Source organism: Nicotiana tomentosiformis, chromosome 3, assembly GCF_000390325.3.
Source record: "Nicotiana tomentosiformis chromosome 3, ASM39032v3, whole genome shotgun sequence".
Taxonomy (NCBI): domain Eukaryota; kingdom Viridiplantae; phylum Streptophyta; class Magnoliopsida; order Solanales; family Solanaceae; genus Nicotiana; species Nicotiana tomentosiformis.
In genome coordinates this window covers 115,611,569-115,631,511 of record NC_090814.1, presented here as the reverse complement: position 1 = coordinate 115,631,511, position 19,943 = coordinate 115,611,569, and the positions used below count along the sequence as shown (strand labels likewise).

General features: G+C 37.5%; 1 long non-coding RNA gene across 1 annotated transcript in view; it reads left to right on the top strand.

The window, feature by feature from the left end:
• Positions 1–19,943, top strand: part of LOC138907166 (uncharacterized) — an 82,339-nt gene extending 62,396 nt beyond the window's left edge. Inside the window, exons 2-3 of the long non-coding RNA XR_011414928.1 lie at positions 18,005–19,596; positions 19,670–19,943. This is a non-coding gene — a long non-coding RNA (uncharacterized lncRNA). The remainder of the gene's footprint in view (positions 1–18,004; positions 19,597–19,669) is intronic.

Below are 19,943 nucleotides of genomic sequence, written 5' to 3'. Positions count from 1 at the left end.
GGTATCCGAGGTGGCAGTAAGTGGATTCTTAGTTCGGGAAGAGGAAGGTATACAATTTCCTGTTTACTATGTTAGTATAACTCTAGGCGAGGCCGAAATAAGGTATCCTTACCTGGAAAAATTGGCGCTCGCTTTGCTAATCGCCCCCAAAAAATTAAAACCAAACTTACAATGCCACACGGTTTATGTCGTAACCTCTTACCCACTGAGGAACATCATGCATAAACTCGAGCTCTCATGTCGGTTAGCCAAATGGGCAGTCGAAATTAACGGGTACGATATCGGGTATCGGCCCCGAACCGCCATCAAATCACAAATTTTGACAGACTTCGTAGCCGACTTTTCACCAGCCATAATACCCGAAGTCGAAAGGGAACTATTATTAACCTTGGGGATTACCTCGGGAGTTTGGACCTTTTTTATGGACGGTGCTTCGAACACAAAGGGGTACGGGCTCGACATCATGCTGAAACTACTTATGGGTAACATAGTTAGGCAATCTATTAGAACTGTGAAATTGACTAACAACGAGGCCGAGTATGAGGCCATGATTACAGGTATCGAATTGGGTAAAAGCCTTGGGGCCGAGGAGGTCAAAGCTAAGTGCGATTCCCTCCTTATGGTAAATTAAGTCAATGGAACGTTCGAAGTAAATGAAGAACGGATGCGAAGGTATTTAGACAAGTTGCAGGTAACGCTGCATCAATTCAAGGAATGGAACCTGCAACACATGCCCCGATCAAAATAGCAAGGCTGATGCCCTAGCTAACCTGGGATCATCAGTTGATGACGATGAATTCAGTTCGGGAATAGTCACACAACTTATGAATTCGGTGGTAGAAGAAGTCCATGCTGAAGTAAACTCAACAAGTTTAACGTGGGATTGGAGGAACGAATACATAGATTATTTGAAGACTGGGAAGTTGCCCTCAGATCCTAAAGAATCGAAAGCTTTGCGCACGAAGGCGGCCAGGTTTAGCTTGCCCGAAGGGACTATGTTCAGAAGAACATTCGACAGCCCGCTCGCCATATGCTTGGGTCTGGGAGATACTGAATATGTCTTGAAAGAAGTTCACAAAGTCACTTGCGGGAACCATTCAGGGGCCAAATCTTTGGTTCGGAAAATAATCAGGGCCAACTATTACTGGATCGACATGGAGAAAGATACAAAGGACTTTGTACGAAGATGTGATGGCTGTTAGAGACCGATGATCCATCAACCCAGAGAGCTACTCCATTCGGCCTTGTCCCCATGGCCGTTCTTGAAATAGGTGAAAGGACATCATCGGTCCCCTGCCTTTGGCACCTGGGAAGGCTTAATTTAAATTATTTATGACCGGTTATTTTTCTAAATGGGTCGAGGCTCAAGCGTTAGAGAAAGTCCGGGAAAAAAAGTCATTGGCTTCATTTAGGACCACATAATATGTCGGTTCGGGATACCAGTCGAGATCGTGTGTGATAATGAGAAGCAATTCATCGACAGCAAGGTAAACAAGTTTTTTGAAGACCACAAGATTAAAAAGATACTATCGACACTCTATCACCCTGGCGAGAACGGACAAGCGGAATCTACAAACAAGATCATACTTCAAAACCTGAAAACGAGGTTGACCGATGCCAAAGGAAAATGGAAGGAAATTCTGTCCGAAGTCTTGAGGGCATACCGTACAACTTTGAAGTCTAGTACCGGGGCCATCCCGTTTTCATTGGTCTACGGTGCCGAAACATTAATACCAATAGAAGTGGGAGAACCGCGTCTCAGGTTCCGATATGCGACCAAAGAATCGCATATGAGGCCATGAGCATGAGCCTAGAACTATTGGATGAAAGGAGTGAGGCCGCCCTAGTCCAGCTGGCTGCCCAGAAATAGCGAATAGAAAAATACTATAACCAAAGAGCCAACCTCTGATACTCTAATATCGGGGACTTGGTGTTAAGAAAAGTAACATTGCATACCGGAAACCCGAAGTAAGGGAAGTTGGGACCGAATTGGGAAGGACCATATCGAGTCATCGGAATTACCGACAAAGGCTCGTACAAACTCGAAGCAAGAAACAATGTACAGCTACCGAACAACTGAAACATGACAAACTTAAAGTGGTACTACTGCTAAGGTACGATCTCATTTACTTTTTATAATATTATGAATCGGACTAACACTTGCATGCAATGGTCAAGCGAGAATCTGACTATCAGGTCTGAAAGCACGCGTTGCACTCTTTTTCCTTGAACCGGTTTTGTCCCAAATGAATTTTTTGGCAAGGTTTTTAATGAGGCAACAGTAAATCGTGCTAACTTAGATTCGAAGGCCGGTCTTAAATCGGATTAAATGGGGGCCATCACCCTCGGGTTATGGTTTTTAGCAAGGAAAGAAGAAAATTTTGTACTTGAATAGCTTAGGCTCGGTGGTTAGGATTTATTGTAAGGGCCAAACGGTCAAGTGAATTATGCCCACATAGGCCACCTTAGTCATGATACAAGCTTTTACACACTTTCGATCATGTACTTTGCACATAGAGATGAAAGAAAGTTCCCACCTTGCTATTACGCATTTTTACATCTTAAAACATAGATCCTAAGTACTCGTGGGCTACCCCTATTCCTGGACCATCGAGCCCAAGGGCTACCCCTAATCGGGGACTGTCATCCGAAAAATATTCGGGCAACTCGGGCTACTAAATCTCGAAGGCACAAACCCTATTAGGTAGTGCCTAAGCACAAAAGGCTACGGCCACCCTAAAAAATGGTTCGGAGATGTCCGAAGCTCGTAATCAAAACATAAGGCCTTTATAAAAATTCAAAACCTACTAAAAGGTTACCCTCGGCAAAAGCATCGTCTAAAATCACTTAAACATCTTGGGAAAACTTTAGATCACACCGAGTTTTCAAAGCCTCGAGCAAATAAAGTTGCATTGAAGTCAGGCTCTGTTCGGACCTCTGAAAAACGAAAGACTTATTACTACATTTGATTATATGCTAAGGCGTTAGAAATATTTGCAAGAATAGAAATTATGAAAAGATGCTAAAAATGTAGAGACTTGAAATTGCCAGAAAGGGAGATTTTATATATTTCGGAATGTATTTACAAAGGCCCAACAAAAACAGCCTCAAAATAAACAAAAAACATACACAAGACAAAAACAAAAAAAGTTCTAAGGCATTCATGTGTGATCTTCACTGGGGCCCGACTTGTCGCCAGAACCGTCGGAGCCTTCGGATCCCATAGAACCCTTGGAGAATTCAGCACATTCAGGCTCAGAAAGTTTCTTCGCCTCGGCTTCAAGCTTTATTGGTTCCTCGATCTCGGTTGACAGGTCGAAGCCTAGGGCGTGAATCTCTTTGTGGGTCTCTCTTCGAGACAACTGCCTCATATATCCAAACTTCGTCTTCAGGCGGGTCTCGGCAGCCTCAACATCGGCCTTGTACTGGGCTACCATCTCTTTGGCATCGGAGGAGGTTATGTCCAACTTGGACTTTATTGCTTCGTACTCTCTACCGAGGGTGTCACGTTCTGCGACAGCCGAGCTTAGTTGTGCTTGGAGATCCTCATTAAGTTGGGATAGATTCTTAGCTTTCTCCTTCACCACCCAAAATTGAACCTTTACCGATGCCAGCTTTGCTTAGGTGGTTTCCTTCTCCGAAGCAAGTTGGTCCATTTTGCTCTTCCACACATCGGCCATGGCTTGGATCTCATTCATCTAGATTTGGAGTTGGTCGATCTGGTCGATCTTCTGTTGAACATGCGAGGTTTTATCATTATCCACTATGACTAGTTCCTCGTTTCTAACTTCAAAGATCTTTACCTTTTCAACAAGGTCGGCATGTTCCTGCCTCAGGGTCGAAGGTTCCTTCTGAGCCCTATCTAGCTTGGCCTAAAGGTCCTTGATGGACCCGTCTTGTTGCTCGTTGAGGAGCTTGTATATATCCTTCTTTCAAGCCTAGTCCTTAAGCTCGAACTCGAGCTGGTTGACCTCGGAACGGTACCGAAGAAAGTTCTCATGATGAAGTACCGAGGCCTGCAAAACAACGAAAGTCGTGAGAGATATTAAAACCTGAGTGAAATTCAAGAGGATGTAATGATGCCTTACCCGGTTCAACGCCTGCTGCGCCTCATTAAAAATACACGGCACACCCACCTCATTCATTTTTACCTGGTCCTCTTCGATCACCAGGCATCGGAGGTAGCTGGCTATGCCCACGGGAGCAGATAGAACCTCAGCATCCTCCAGGACAGCAGGAATAACCGATCTCATGCGACCGGGGTCCACACTCGGAGTGGAAAACTAATTAACTAATTTTGGGTTCGAACTCTGCCCGCCGGCTTCCAAAAGCACGTCCTTCTTCGGGACCTCCAAGTTGCCCAGCCCGGTAAAATCGTCCGAATTGGACACGTCCATGTCGTCAAAGAAGGAACGGAGGGGGTCATCCATACCTTGTGCTCCTTCACTTGATTTCTCTTTGCCCTCTTGGGCCTCGTCGAGCATAGAATTAGTGTAGGAGGGTGTCTCAACGATGTCAATCACACTGGTAGCCTCCTTCAAGGTAGGAGAAGTTGCTTGAGAGGTCGCGACCTCCATCTCGACTTCGGACCCTCGGACTGGGAGGGTCCCGACCTCAAGGCTCTTCTCCTCAATCGCCGCATGATCCCCGAGAGGGGTCGATCCGTGGGCAACAAAAAAGTCATCTTCTTCCGACTCGTCCCTGAGCCGGAGAAGCGAATCGGAATCCGGGACCCAGCACCCGAGAGTTGGTACTCTTCTTGGGCTTACGGGCTACCCTCTTTTTTGGCTTCACCTCAAGACCTGGGGAGCCTGAGGGTTTTTTGTTCCTCTTCTTCTTTTCACCCGCGGCAGCTCTGGGTTAACCGGTTACAGAGGGATCAACGGACAAGGACACTTCCTAATCCCCTCCCAGAGGCCTATGTTCGGTGGTCTTAGGCAAACCTATAAAAGAAAGAATAAAGGTCAGTATGATGTGAGTTAAGAGCACAGTAATAGCTATTCAGAGGAGAACCTTACCATGAGAACGGGCCTCCCATCGGCTTTCGAAAGCTTGTGCCAAGTGCGTTCGAAGTATGACATATGTTTGTAGATGCCTTTGATCCACCTCTTGAGTCGGGGGACTGCATTTAGAACCCGGGCAATAGCTGCACAACCACTAATACGAATGATGAGAAATGAGATGAAGAAAAATTGACACTTTAAGAAAGGCTGCACTTACGAGACGCATTCCACTTCTCGGGGAATGTCATGAACTCGAGAGGGATCAAGTCTTCAGTATTCACCTGAACAAAGTACCCATGTCAGCCTCGGTCTCGATCTTCGTCAATACTCAAAATAGGGGCATTGTTGGCCCGGTGTGTAACTTAATTAATCCTTTTCAAAAAATTTAGGGACTGTATAGACGGAGCAGGTGGTCAATAGTGAACCAACGAGACTCTGTGTTATTCTCAAAATAACGGAGGAGGATCACGATCCTCCAGAAAGACGTGGATTTGCCCAAGGCACACCTCGTATCTCTTACAAAAATCCAAAACAACTGGGTCTACCGGGCTTAATGTGAAGGGCTTAGTATAAATACTTAAATACCCCTCCACGCAGGTAGTAATAACGCTCTCAGGCCCGGGGACTACTACGTCCTTGCCTTCCCATTTACAGTCCCATCGGACCATGGGAATGGCATTTTCGGTCACAGAGCATATATACCTCAATGCTCATTTACCCCGGTCCTGTTTGGATGAGGGTTTCTCGACTATGAAGTCGTCCGCAATTGAGAAACCCCTATGTATAAAGCTCATGGGAGGCTCGGGGGCAGATGCCCCGGAGGCAGCCACCTCGGGAGCGGCCACTTCGAGAACAACTGCCTCGGAAGTAGCCACCTCAGCATTTGTGGCTGGGTGGGAAGATGAAGAGGCAGCATGTTGAGGAACTGATTTAGACATTTTAGCCATTGCTATCTGGTAAAGTTTGAAAATATAAAGAAAAAAATATAAAGGTTTGAAGGAACAAGTTTGAAGGCTGAAGAGCAAAGTATGAAGATTTAAAGAAAATTTGGGTAAGACCTAAGAATAATTATGAGAATTTGAATATCAAAAATAAAGATATGAAGGTTTGAAAGAAGTTGGTGATATCTAGAAAATTCAAAGGTGGAAGCTAGATCGAAAAGTGAAAAAAGAGCAGAGGATAGAAGCTTTTATAGGGAAAGTACGTGACGCTTCGCATTCGAAGACAACCAGCCGGTGGTTGACACGTGTCCGAAGTCAAAACGACACGACTGATGGGATGTTCCGACTTCTTCGTCGTTTCGATCGTGACGTACGAAGGAAGGAACCGGGGTTCATCTATCGTTTCTCATCGTTTCGGCAAATCTACTCTCTGAAAAATGAGGGGACTATCTGTATACGGGTAAAATCGGGACTAGTGAGCATCTCAATTTTCTGGTGGGGCAAATGAAGCAAGGACATAACTACATGAAATATGGATCAAAGCTAAGAACCTCTTGTACTAAAGCCCAAACAAAGCGCTTACCATCGGGGCCATCGAGACAACGCCCTCCGAATCCGGTTCGGGCTTCAAGACCTCGGAAGGCATAACCAAACAGTTATACACGACTAACGAAGGGCTGTGATATTTGCGCCCAACCGGATATCACGACGTGGATCTCGGCCCGTATCGACAGCGGATCAGTGATCAATGAAAAAGAAGATTTTTACTTTTCTTAGAATTATACATAGGGTAAAACTCTCCTACTATATAAAAGGGAAGTTTATTATTCAATAGGCACACTGTAACGCGCATATCAAGGAAATATACACTTGCTTTCTCTGCTTCTAAAGTTATTCAGAGTTCTTATTTTTGCTCATAGTTCTTCATAAGTATTTGGCTTTGAATCGAGGGAAGAATAATACATACGCTCAGATCCGAGCTCGGACCTAACATCACAATTGGTTTGATTATTTATTCTCTCTTTAGTTCACTTATTTAACATTATTGATCACTTGTATTGAATTAGTCCACATATCCTTAAAATTGCATATAAATTCAATTGTTATCCATTTTCGAGGGTAATCAATAACATTAATAAAAATTTTAAATTTCAACAAGGAATCCCTAACGCCAAAAATTCTTTTTAACTTGAAATATGATAAATCAAATGATAAAATAGGGGACTTTTTGTGTTGTACCATTTTTCACACATTTCACCTTGTTAATACAGTAGTATCTTTTTAAAATTTTAAACTAGTGCAAAATGAATATCAATTTGAGATTTTTAAATTAAATAGTTTTATTACTATATTTTATAAGATAAACAAATTGAACAATGAGTTTTATTTTTTTAACTAGAACACAAAAAATAAGATATAAATATTAAATATTATTATGGATGTATAGTGAACAAACAAAACTATTATACAAAGGTTTGACCGTGAAAAGGGAATCTTTTTTTCTTTTAAAGGGTACTAGTGAAGTGACTTGGTTTTGGGCAAAAGTGGTATAGCACAAGAATTAATCCTTAGTCGGACTTGGTTTAGGTTAAGCTAATAGGTAGATATAAAAGGAGCAAGATCAGAATCCAGCTAGACTCCAGATCATGATTCTTGAAACAAGAAAATATTAGACAAATTGTTGTGCCAAATAATTGTTGAAGGAATAAGTGGCCACTGCCCTATCAAAATCATATCACATGAGGACCAATCTAGGAGGAAAAGATCCTTCAAATACTGTAATGTGTGGACTCAACACCCTCAGTTCCTAGGTATAGTAAGGGAAGGATGGGATATGCAAGTGGAAGGCTGTAAAATGCTACAAGTGGTAAGGAAGTTGAAGCTCTTAAAAGGGGGGGCTAAAAAGCTGAATGCTCAATATTTTAGGAACATTGAGACAGAAGCTAAGCAAGATAGAGAGTCCCTCATTCAAGAACAAAAGCAGTTGCAGCTAAATCCTGGAGATCAAGGTCTCCAACAGGATGAATTTCAGAAGTACCAAAAGTTCAGGAGGTCCTCATACCTAACAGAGGTATATTTGCAGCAGAAGAGCAAAGCCAATTGGATAAAACTGGGAGATGATAACACTAGCTATTTTCACTCAGTTATCAAGCACAGGAACTTCAGATTAAGTGTGACTCAATTGAAAGATGTACAGGGTAATTGGCAGTCCAATCCAGATACAATTGCTTAAATGCTTGTAGGCTATTATGAAGACCTACTAGGGTAGGAGGCTGATTATAGAGAAGGAGATGTTAAGGAATTCCTAGCTAATGAACATATCCTATCAGGTGACTATCAAGTGCAGTTGTTGAAGCCTTTTAAAAAAAAAGGTTAAAAGAGCAATATTTCAGATAGAAAGCAACAAGAGTCCTGGGCCAGATGGCAATGACAGTTGGTTCTTTAAGGCTGCTTGGTCAATTATAGGTGAAGATATATCTATTGCCATATTGGATTACTTTCAGAATGGCAAACTACTGAAACAATTGAATGCCACTTGCATAGCTTTGATTCCTAAAATACCAGAACCAGAAGTAGCTAGTCAATTCAGACATATCTCATGTTGCAATGTACTATACTAATGCATCTCAAAGATGATTTGTAGTAGACTTAAGGATGCGGTAAATGAACTAGTGGTAGACAACCAGTCAGAATTTGTGCCAAAAATATCAATGCTCCATAATGTGCTAATTTGTCATGATTTACTAAGGCACTACAATAGAAAAACTACACCTAAATGCCTAATGAAAATTGTTCTGAGGAAAGCATATGACATGGCCAGCTGGGATTTCCTAACAGAGGTACTTCATGGGCTAGGCTTCCCAACTAAGTTCATCATGTTGATAATGAACTGTGTGTCAACCACTAAGTTCTTTGTTAATGTGAATGGGGAGAGTCATGACTACTTTGAAGGTAGAAGAGGTTTAAGACAGGGTGATCACATGTCACCACTACTATTTGTTCTTATAATGGAGTACTTGTCAAGGGTGTTCAAAAGCATGGGTAGTTTGCCTGACTTTAAAATGCATCCAATGTGTAAGAAGTTGAAACTCACACACATGATCTTTGCTGAAGATTTAATGATATTCTGCAAAGGTGAGGTGGGGTATGTGAAAAGAGTGGTTGAAGCTTTAACTCACTTTAGCAAGGTCTCGGGACTAGTTGCTAACATGAACAAATCCAGTTTATTCATGGCAGGGATAACTAAGGAGGACAAAAAAGAGCTGTTGAATATAACAGGCTTTAGTGAAGGATCATTTCCTATTAGATACCTTGGACTGCCTTTATCACCTAAGAAGTGGAGTAAATTAGAATGCCATCAGTTGATTGAAAAGATTACTAGCAAAATCAAATTTGGATACTCCAAAAAGCTTTCATATACTGGCAGACTTCAAGTGATCAACTCTGTCATATTCCCTATCCACAGTTTTTGGGAATAAGTTTTCATTCTCCCACAGAGTGTAGTAAAAGAAGTGGATAAAATCTGCAAAAAGATTTTCTATGGGGAGGTACAGAGGAGAAGAGGAAGATATCCCTAGTAGCTTGGACTAAAGTTTGCTTACCAAAAAGTTGTGGAGGTTTGAATATCAAAAGGTGTAATGAGTGGAATAAGGCCTTAGTTGGGAAGTTGCTTTGGCAACTTATTGTGAAAAAGGACAGCTTATGGGTGAAATGGGTACATGAATTATATATAAAATCAGATTCAAGTATTTGGGATCATACAGCCCCTCAGGACAGTAGCTGGTATTGGAGAAAGTTAAATCATTTGAAGCAGGAAATGTAAAACTGGTTTTAGCAAGATCAGGACATCTTAAGCCATTCAGGGCAATACTCAATTACAAAGAGTTACCTCACCATTATTGAAAATCACAGGAAACTAGAAACTATTGACCTTATTTGGAATGCAACTGCTCTGCCTAAACACAGATTTATCACATGGATGGCCTATCATAACAGGTTGCTAACAAGGGAGAGACTACAACAGCTGCACATCCCAGTCAATGACATCAATTATTGTATGTGCAATGATCAGGTTGATGAAACTGTCCAACACTTGTTTATGGAGTGTAGTTGGTCTAAGGAAGTGAGAACTACAGTAATGCAATGGACTGGTATTCAACTGGCTGGAGGAGAAGTGGCCCTGGTTCTAAGGAGTATAAAAAAGGAGAAATGGAAGCAATTCAAGAAAGACGTAGTTGTAGCTATTCTGGAAGCAGTCATCTACCACACCTGAAAGGTTGAAAATTGGAATTTTTTTAGAGGAACTAATGTAAATACTAAGGTTATAGTTGTACAGATTAAAAAAGAAGTAATAGATAGGCCGGAAGTAAGTAAGAACTCAAGGAAAACACGAAAATGCAGAGGTTTTTTGCAGGCAATAGCTATATAGTTAAGATATGTTGAGGCCATTACTCACAGTTTCTTGTGAGGAGGTGCTCTTTAGTTTGTAACTGTTTGATTGATATTAATGATAATTCACAATGTTACCAAAAAAAAAATATTAGTCAAATTTTAAATGAAAAGATAAACATGAGCAGAGGAGTAGCCGCATGGCAGTTTTCAGATCAGTCAACGAAAGAGACGACTACATTAATTTTTTATGTTCACTAATAATTTGAACATACAAAAAATTACTAATAGTCTCTTTAGACAAGCTAATTAAGTTCTCTGGTTTCACAACTTGTTAAGCTGCTGGTTAGCTGTTACTCATGTCCTAATTATTTGTTACAGTTTTGTGGAATGAGATACTTTCATTAAAAAGCAGAGGATGACCTTTGCATTTAAGGTTTCGATTTCAAGGTTTTAGACCCGTTTGAAATTACACCTTTTTATAAGAGATTTTGATGTATAATATATGTTTAGTTCTTGTACATGTAGCTGATTTCTTGAAGAGAACTGAGTATTTTAAGATTAGATTGTGATTACAGTTAGTAATAGATTAAGGATGTTTAGTATGAAGGAATATTTTCTGTAAAGAACTCTATCTTACATTTGGATACTCTCTAAGATTAAGAAATTATTTAAAACGGTTTATCGGAGAAAAACATGAGAAAAGAAAGTCATTGTTCATGTTTAATGGAGTTTACCGGAACCCTCGTTTTCACTACTATTTTGACTTTCACGATCACAAAATAGCCCTATAAATGTAACTGTCACCGTAATTCTCACTACCACTTATAATGGAAGTATCTATACTGGTTTGAGACTTAAGATAGCTATTAATATGATTATTCCAATTATATTGAGTATCATAGATGTAAGAATTTTAGTAGGGATCTTCGCCCCTAAATCCATTATTCAGATAACTCGAGTTTCGATAACTATAAAAAAGAATTTTCTAGTTCATTCCGAAAAGAAGATCGTTGTCAACCTCAAAAATCTAATTTTCAATATTAAAATAGATGGAATAATTGTCGCCATTCCTACCACTAACTAAAAAAGTGTCACCAAAGATGAAATTCGGGATGTGTTTAAGGCCGAATAAATTATCAACATTACTGGTTGCCAGAAAATGATATGTATAAGGAAACAAATTCTGGAAAATATTCTCCTTTATGCCCTCTCATTTAAGTATTATGTTGCTATTAGTATGTGTATGTGTAAGGGTGGGTGGGTGGGGGTCATGATATAATTATCGAGAACAAATTTTATAAAATAGTCATGGTTTAATGAATTTTAGGAATCAGCCATACTCATTATGTTATTCTAGAAACTTCACTTATACAGAGAACATGGATGAATGAATACAAATTCAAAGATCAACAAAAACGAGGGGACAGGTATCGAGAAACCACAAGGTTTAGAACGAAGTGACTTGGATATTGGACGTTGGTCTAGAAACTTGGTAGTAGTATATAATTATGTATACGACATTGTAGTTTAGTATCTAATATAAATGATTAAATAGTCATTAATGTAAACCTTAACCACGATAAGAATTATATAATTAGGAAGTTGCAATTTCTTAATCCCAACTTGATGGTGATTTTATGACTGACACACATTGATAATTCTCCATTAAGATTGGATCTCCCTAATCTCGTATTTAATTATAATTTCTCCATGTTTAAACAAAAACTCTCTGGACTAATTGTTTTCTGCATGCCTCATACGTGGAAACACTATTTTCTTTTACAACCTTAACCCGGGGACGATTCCTTAATCCAACACGTCGTAATGACACAAAATAAATAATATTCTCATGCAATTTGTTTTAAATTATTCAGAAAACCATAATTATTACTCTATCTGTTCCACTTTAACTGATTTTTTGGTCTTTTTTTTTTGTAGTCCATAATATTTGATTGTTTCAAATATCAAGAAAGAATTAACTTTTTTTTTCCAAAGTTGCCCTATAGCCTAAGAATATTTGTTGTATTTCTAATGAAAAAATTAAAATTAATATGATCAATTAATATTAAAAGGTGAATTTCTTAATATGTGTGAAAACAGTCAAAAATCAATTAAAGTGAACCGGAGAAAGTATATGGTTAACAAATTAATAACAAGCAAGTTGATTACTGAAACTGACGAGGTGGTATTTGTTTCAGCAATACCTGATTTTGAATCGACGATCGAGGAATTAAGTGAAGTAATCATGTCAGAGACTTTGATATTTGCAGTAGATTATTTGCAAATCACAATATGCAACTAGAATGCAAATTTACTAGTCCTTTCATTTTAATTTATGCTGACATAATTTGATTTAACACAAAATTGATGAAGAGTGGGAATTTTTTTTGAAATTTGTAGTATTAAAAACTTAAAGGATAAAAGTATAGCTTTATGAGATTATAATATTTGTGTGATTATAAAAGTTTTTCATTAAAAGTAAAATGGATAAAATAAAATATTTAAAGTTAAATTATGTTTAAATATATAAATATATCATTTTTTCTCGAATAAACTATTAAAGAAAGTATGTCACATAAATTAAAACGAATGGAGTATTCACGTATTCATTAAAGAAGAAGAAAAAAACATACAATCGATATAGTACTATATTACCCAATACAATTAAGCCAAAATGAAAAAAAAAGGTACACAAAATTTACGAACACCATTAGTCCATTACATGTTCCCATTAATATACTTTCCTCTTCTCTTTGGTCAAGTTAGATAACTTGGATCCTAAGATTATTTTTTTTAAGAACTGAAGAAGAATTTTGCTAAAACGTAACGTGCACTTGCATTATAAACTATGTACTAAATAGAAAATTTGACCCCACTTGGCTTATAGAACTAATTACCTCTTAAATTGATTCCATGGATAAACAGTTTTTCCTATAGTTCGTTGTAATAAGCAATATTGCATTATATTTATTCACTTGATGTTATACATTATTCTCTGAAAGTACAAATAATTACAGATATTAACTTAGTCCGTGAACATGATCTGTCTGGAGAAAAATCAGAAAATAAAGCTTAAGGGAAGGGGCGGGGCGGCCAGTCCATCCCGTTAGCTTCTTATAAAAGAGCCTTCTCTTTTATGAGAACCCAAAAGTTAGGACTTAGGGCCAAAAACAATCTAAAAAGGTAGGTTCTCAGAAAAATTAATACAAATATTCTCCGCAGAATTATTAACAAAAAACTAATCTGAAATCAGATCTGTCTCCGAAAATTGTTTCTAATGAATTTTATTTTGGTTTTCAAAATTAAGCCAAAAATCAAATCTAAGTACCACAAATTATATCGCTTTAAAATTACTTTAGTAAACTGTATAATTCTTAGCACTAGTTTCTTAAAGACTTTCTTCTTTCTGAAGTCGAGATTACCATTCTTTAAGCCTAATTACATACATAAATAAACGGGTAAAGGTAAGATGGGAACTAAATTTGACGTTTATGCAACTATATATTAGTGGTTTGCATTTATTGTATCTTTGTTATGTATTTGCTTGATTATCTATTTTGTCAGCTCCCTTTGCAGATCTGTATGATTTCTACTTTTACATCATGAAAAAGTTGAAATTACTCGAGGTATACATATTGTGAGCAGCTAATTTTTTATCATACTTGTGATTTTTCAACACTTTTTAGTATGTAAATAATTTTAAGTTTAATCTATATATTTTAACCTTTATTTCATTTTTAGTAGGTTTTATTTAAAAAAATTAAAAATCACAAAAATTATATGTTCTTGATTTTAAAATATTTAGCTAGTATTTTTATTTTACACTCTTAAAAGAAAAAAAATATTAATTAAAGCAAGAATCAATGAGTCATTTTCATGTGGCAAGATTCTTCCTTATCTTTGGTAACAAACTCACATGCTCTCTCTCAAAAGCTCACATGCCCATACACACTCTTTTTACTTGGCCACCAATTAATCCCTAAGACCTAATTTCGAGATGCCCCGGACACAAAAAAAAAAAAAGAAGGGCTACTCTCAATTTCCTAATTCCCAGCAGCTCCTCCTTCTTCACCTGGGTTTAGCCATAAAAGTCATCATCTCTCCTCTAGTAAACCCACTTTCCGTCACTACCTAAAAACCTCCATCTTCATCACCTGAAATGCACCCGCCAAACTCCACTCTCAAACCAGTTTAACACCACCGAAATTCCAGCCCGTAATCACCCGTTTGAAACACCATTGCTTCAGCCGTTAACCCCCAAAACACCGACCGAAAAACAGTCCGAAAACACCCCTTAAGCCACCGCAAAACTCATCGAGTCAGTGAGGCCTCTGTTTGAAATCTGTTCGACGCTTCCGTTGTCCAAAGTCCCAGTCAAAAAACGTGAGCCACTTCTTGCTTTATGCTTTTCGTTGTTGGGTTCAAATGTGATTGCTAATAAAAAAAAAATTCTTGAAGACGTTTGGCTTCTGAAAAGGTTCAATACTGAATTCTTGTTCATTATTCAATTTCTGAATTTTATTCTTGTAGCATTTGGTTGTAATATTTGTTTGGCTCTTTGTTTATTCTTCACTTTTAAACGAGAGTGCCTTTGACTTGGTTAAAACAGTGATTAGTTTGTTATTAGTGTTCTTGTGCAATTTCGGTGCTTTGTGCATTTCTTAGCGATGTGTTCATTGCTTAAATTATATTGGTATTGTACTGATTTGTGAAGTAGTATGATTTTTTTTGTTGAATCCTATAGGATAGAACAAGTTTCAGAATTAAAAGCGGATTGATTTTGAGTTAATAAGGTGGGTGTACTTTATTTGGTGAAACAATTTAATAATACTAACTTCTTAAGTTGCAAAATATTGGACTTCTTTGTTGAATCAGAAGCAGATGGATTTAGTTTCTTTATAGAATTTATTTTGTTTGGATATATTCCTTTTTTACCTGAGCATATGTCCTTGGAGGTGTTATGTTAATCATTGGGTTCGTCTCGCTTTTCTGATTTTCACTTGATTACAGTACATTGCTTATGAATACATGATCCCTATCCTTTATTTTAGTGTCTTGTTTATCATGCCTTATTTGTTTGTTCATGTGGGAAACATTTCATGTTTGTACCGTTATTCCAATTATCTCCATGATGGTTTCATTCTTGGTGAGGCATTTTAGTGCTCGTTTGTTAATATGTCTTCTAATTGACGGGAATATGGGGGCATGTCGGTATTTGGACAAAATATAGATAATGGGTGCACATGATAATTCGGTTGGCAAAGGTGCTAAAATTTGGGCATCACTAATGTACTATTGAATATTACTTGGTCCACATGTAAGTAAGGCTACAAACTAGTACACTTTTTCCATAACTGATTTACTCCATTTTTTCACAATAATTCCATATCCATAAACTCTTGGCCTCATAATGCATCTCAAATGTAGTTAAGAAATATCCATGTACATCGTAACTTGCTTTGGGCGCGATTAATAATAAATCATCGTGACTATGGGTACGATTTCCGTGGCATAGTCATGATACATAAATCCCAACTCAAAAAATATTTTATTTGTAGGAGCCTTTCATTAGAAAAAGAAAACAAATGAAATCAAAATCCAAAAATATATTTTCTACCTTTTTTTCAAAAGTCTTTTTCCCAAAATTCAAAAAAAAAAATCAAAAATACAAAAAATATTTTATTTCTTCTTTAGAAGTCTTTCTTTCAAAAATTTCAAAAAGAAAAATCAAAATAAAAAAACCAAAATCAAAAATATTTTCTTTCCTCTTTAAAAGCCTTTCTTTCGAAAATTTAACAAAAACAAAATTGCAAAAAGTACATATTCTTTTTCTAAATGCTTTCATTGTTTGAGTGTTTTCAAAAGTAAAAAAAAGTGTTAGCTTATTTATCTATTCATAATCCTCCCGAACTATGCAAGATCTGATTCATGTTCCCATATGATACGTAGGCAACCCACATCAGGTTCGATCGAATGAAAAAGAAAAAAGAAAAAAAAAGAGAAAGGAAAGAAACAAAAAAAAAAGAAAAAAAAAGAGAAAGGAAAGAAACAAAAAAAAAGAGAAAAGAGAGAAAAGAAAAAAAGAAAGAGAGTGTTTATTCTAACATGCTTGTTGTTTTGAAAAAAAAAGCTAGTTAAATGTGGTCGGTTTGTTAGTTTGCAATGGCGATTTCACGATCCTTCGGAAATAAAAGCATCTTTTCAACCAATGGAACAAACACAACTGTTGTTGATCCAAGGTCACAGAAAGGCAAATAGGAAAGTTGGCGGTAAAAAATAAAAATGGAGACAAATGTGGAGTTGACTTTATCAGATTTGAGCAATAGGACATGGCCTGCTTTGGATGATTGTCAAAATTTGAGTGTTGAATCCAGAGCAATCAAAACGGTTAAATGTTGTAGTAATGCTGATGCGCAAATGTGTGGCTAAGATGTCGCTTAACAACTGGAAAGTCACTCCTCTTTTAGCCATGGTAGCTTATTTTGTCTTCTTTTCTTCTTCTTTTTGTGTTATCGGACCCTGCTATTCTTTATTCAATAAAAAGCAGTCAGTTATTTTGTGTCCATTTCTGTGCATAGTTCTTTTCACGCTAGTTCTAGTGACATGACATGCATGCGAAATTTTTGGTCAGATCTTAGAAAACTGATTTAGTCTTGAATTGGATAACTGAGAAAGAGACTTTTGAAGATGTATAGAGATATGAAACATTCGGAAAATAAGAATGAACCAAGTTTACATGGAATAAAAGCAGTCATGCTCATAATAGTTAAGGATCTCTACCTTTTGAATCATTGAGGAAATCGGACTTAAGGATAATCGGATGTGTTGAAGTCTGTTTAGCACTAAGAGATAGAAAGAATTTTTCAAAAGAAGGTGTATCCCAGTCAACTTGAAATGGATCAGTTTATTGGCAAAATGCATCTTCTACATCAAGACAAAATCGAAGAAAAGTCACCCAAATTGACAAGGGTCATTCACTGCAAGGAAAGTATTGCTCATACAACTTTACACTAAAAAAGACCAGAAAGCAACATGTACATCAATGTTGTGATTGTGAAGGGCTAATGTGATTGGCATTCTCAAGGCTGGGAGGCCCTTTTTCTACTATCCAAATACTTTATACCCTTCGTTATCCCTTTCAAGCCTGTGTTATTTTCTTTAACCGCCCTCTTTTGAAATCAAGTTTAGACTCAAAAGTCTAAGAAAAAAATAAAGAAAAAAAAAAGAGAAAAAATAAAAAGAAAAGTCCACGCCCTAAGAGTACAAACTGGGGCAACTCTTAGAAAGTACAAGTGAAACAAAAAAAATAAAATAGTCAAAGGTCCATGTCCTAGAAAATAGAAGTTGGGCAACTTGTTTTGAAAAAAAAGGAAAAAAGAAAAAAAGAGAGCGGAAAGAAAGATGAAAAAATAATAGTTAGGTCAGATGTTTGAACTACGTTAGACCTGATTCCTTTAAAAAAGGGATACATAGGCGGCCTTACACGGTTCGGTCCAACCAAATAAGAATTCAAAAAAAAAAAAGAAAAAAAAAGAAGAAAAAAAAAAGAAAGAAAAAAATTCAAAAATCCCCAATATCAGAAACTGGGGCAAATATTTTATTTCACTTTTGAAAGAGTCGATTCCAAGAGTTGTAAAGTGTACAACCCATCATATTGAGTCTACTTAGAGCCTCCACGCCGACCCCTCTTTCCAACCCTATCCAAAAATCTTCCAAATAAAGACCTCCCGATATGCCTTCAAGAATGCCAAGAGACGCATGCAATGAGCAACAGTTGTCACACGCATAGAACACTGTCAATTTGCTCACACTAGAAAGCAAAAAAAAAAGAAAAAATAAAGAAGAAAAAAATGAGAGAGTCTTACTAGTGAAAACCCTCACGGGCACTGTAAGGCGACAGTAAGCAGAGATAAATAAATGAGAGAGGCTTGTTGGTGAAACTTCCTCGGGGCACTACTTGTCGAAAGTGAGTCGTGAAGCTGATGTAAAGGATTGGCAAGAACAAGCCCGGCTTCAAAGTCATAAGAATGGTAAAAGGGAAGATTTGGTCAGTTTGATAGATCAGACTGTTAAGTCCAAAATGCATGTCATGATCATTAAGGCTAGTTACCGCAAAATAAAAAGAAAAAAAAAGAAAAAAAAAACTCTTCCTTCTGTCCTTCCGACATGGGCATTTCTTGTTAATACTTGTTTCTTTGCATCATTGTGTCCTTCACTCTGAGTCAGTCCTTGTCAAAATAAGCAAGAAAAGATTTCAATATCTGCTACCAGCTTTTCAGTTGTACAAAGTAAATTTGGCCAGCACACTTAGTCGTTACTGTCAACATGCCTTGAGGGTTCGTGAAAATGTTTGCCCCCAAAAGACTCTTGTCAACCTACTGGGCGCAAGCAAAGATAATTGGTGATTCTCTCTGATAGACAAATTGCTCAAAAAGCAGAAAGACATTCAAGACATTGAAAAGGTCACCTAAGCAAAGATCTCCAGTTGGGATAAGGCTGATTGAGCCACAAATATAAATGGTACTGGGTGTGAAATGATCAGGGTTGATGTAAAGCAAAAAATTTCTTGAAACCGACTCAAGCTGATTGAGCAAAAGCCAAGCTGCCCAAGACTCAAGTCCACAAACCGACCACCACTTTTAAAACTGATAAAATTTCCTTTGTTTGAAACAGGAACAAAGCAGTGCAAGGAAAGTGGTTCAAAAGAAAAAAAAAAGAGAAGAGAAGAGCCGACAAAGGGAAGTTTCTCAAATCTTTGCCTTTATTTGTCTTGCCAGTGTGCATAAAATATCGCCATTGCTCTTCACATTTTTCCTCCTAGGATGAAAAGTCCTAGTCTGATGGATTTTCTCCCAATAAAAATCTTAGTCTGATGAATTTTTCTCCTAAGATAGAAAACCTAGTCTGATGTATTTTTTCCTAGGATAGAAATCTTAGTCTGATGAATCTTTCTCCTAAGATAACAAAAAAGACCTAGTGTGATGAATTTTCTCCTAGGATTGAAATCTTAGTCTGATGAATCTTTCTCCTAAGATAGAAGACCTAGTCTGATGAATTTTCTCCTAGGATAGAAATCTTAGTCTGATGAATCTTTCTCCTAAGATACAAAGAAAAGAGACCTAGTCTGATGAACTTTCTCCTAGGATCGAAATCTTAGTCTGATGAATCTTTCTCCTAAAATAGAAGACCTAGTCTGATGAACTTTCTCCTAGGATCAAAATCTTAGTCTGATGAATCTTTCTCCTAAGATAGAAAACCTAGTCTGATGAATTTTCTCCTAAGAAATCTTAGTCTGATGAATCTTTCTCCTAAGATACCAAAAAAGGAAAAAAGAAAAAATACCTAGTTTGATGAATTTTCTCCTAGGTTAGAAATCTTAGTTTGATAAATCTTTCTCCTAAGATAGAAGACCTAGTCTGACGAACTTTCTCCTAGGATCAAAATCTTAGTCTGATGAATCTTTCTCCTAAGATAGAAGACCTAGTCTGATGAATTTTTTCCTAAGATAGAAAACCTAGTCTGATGAATCTTTCTCCTAAGATAGAAAACCTAGTCTGATGAATTTTCTCCTAGGATAATAAGTTAAAAAAAAGGGAAGTCTGGATTT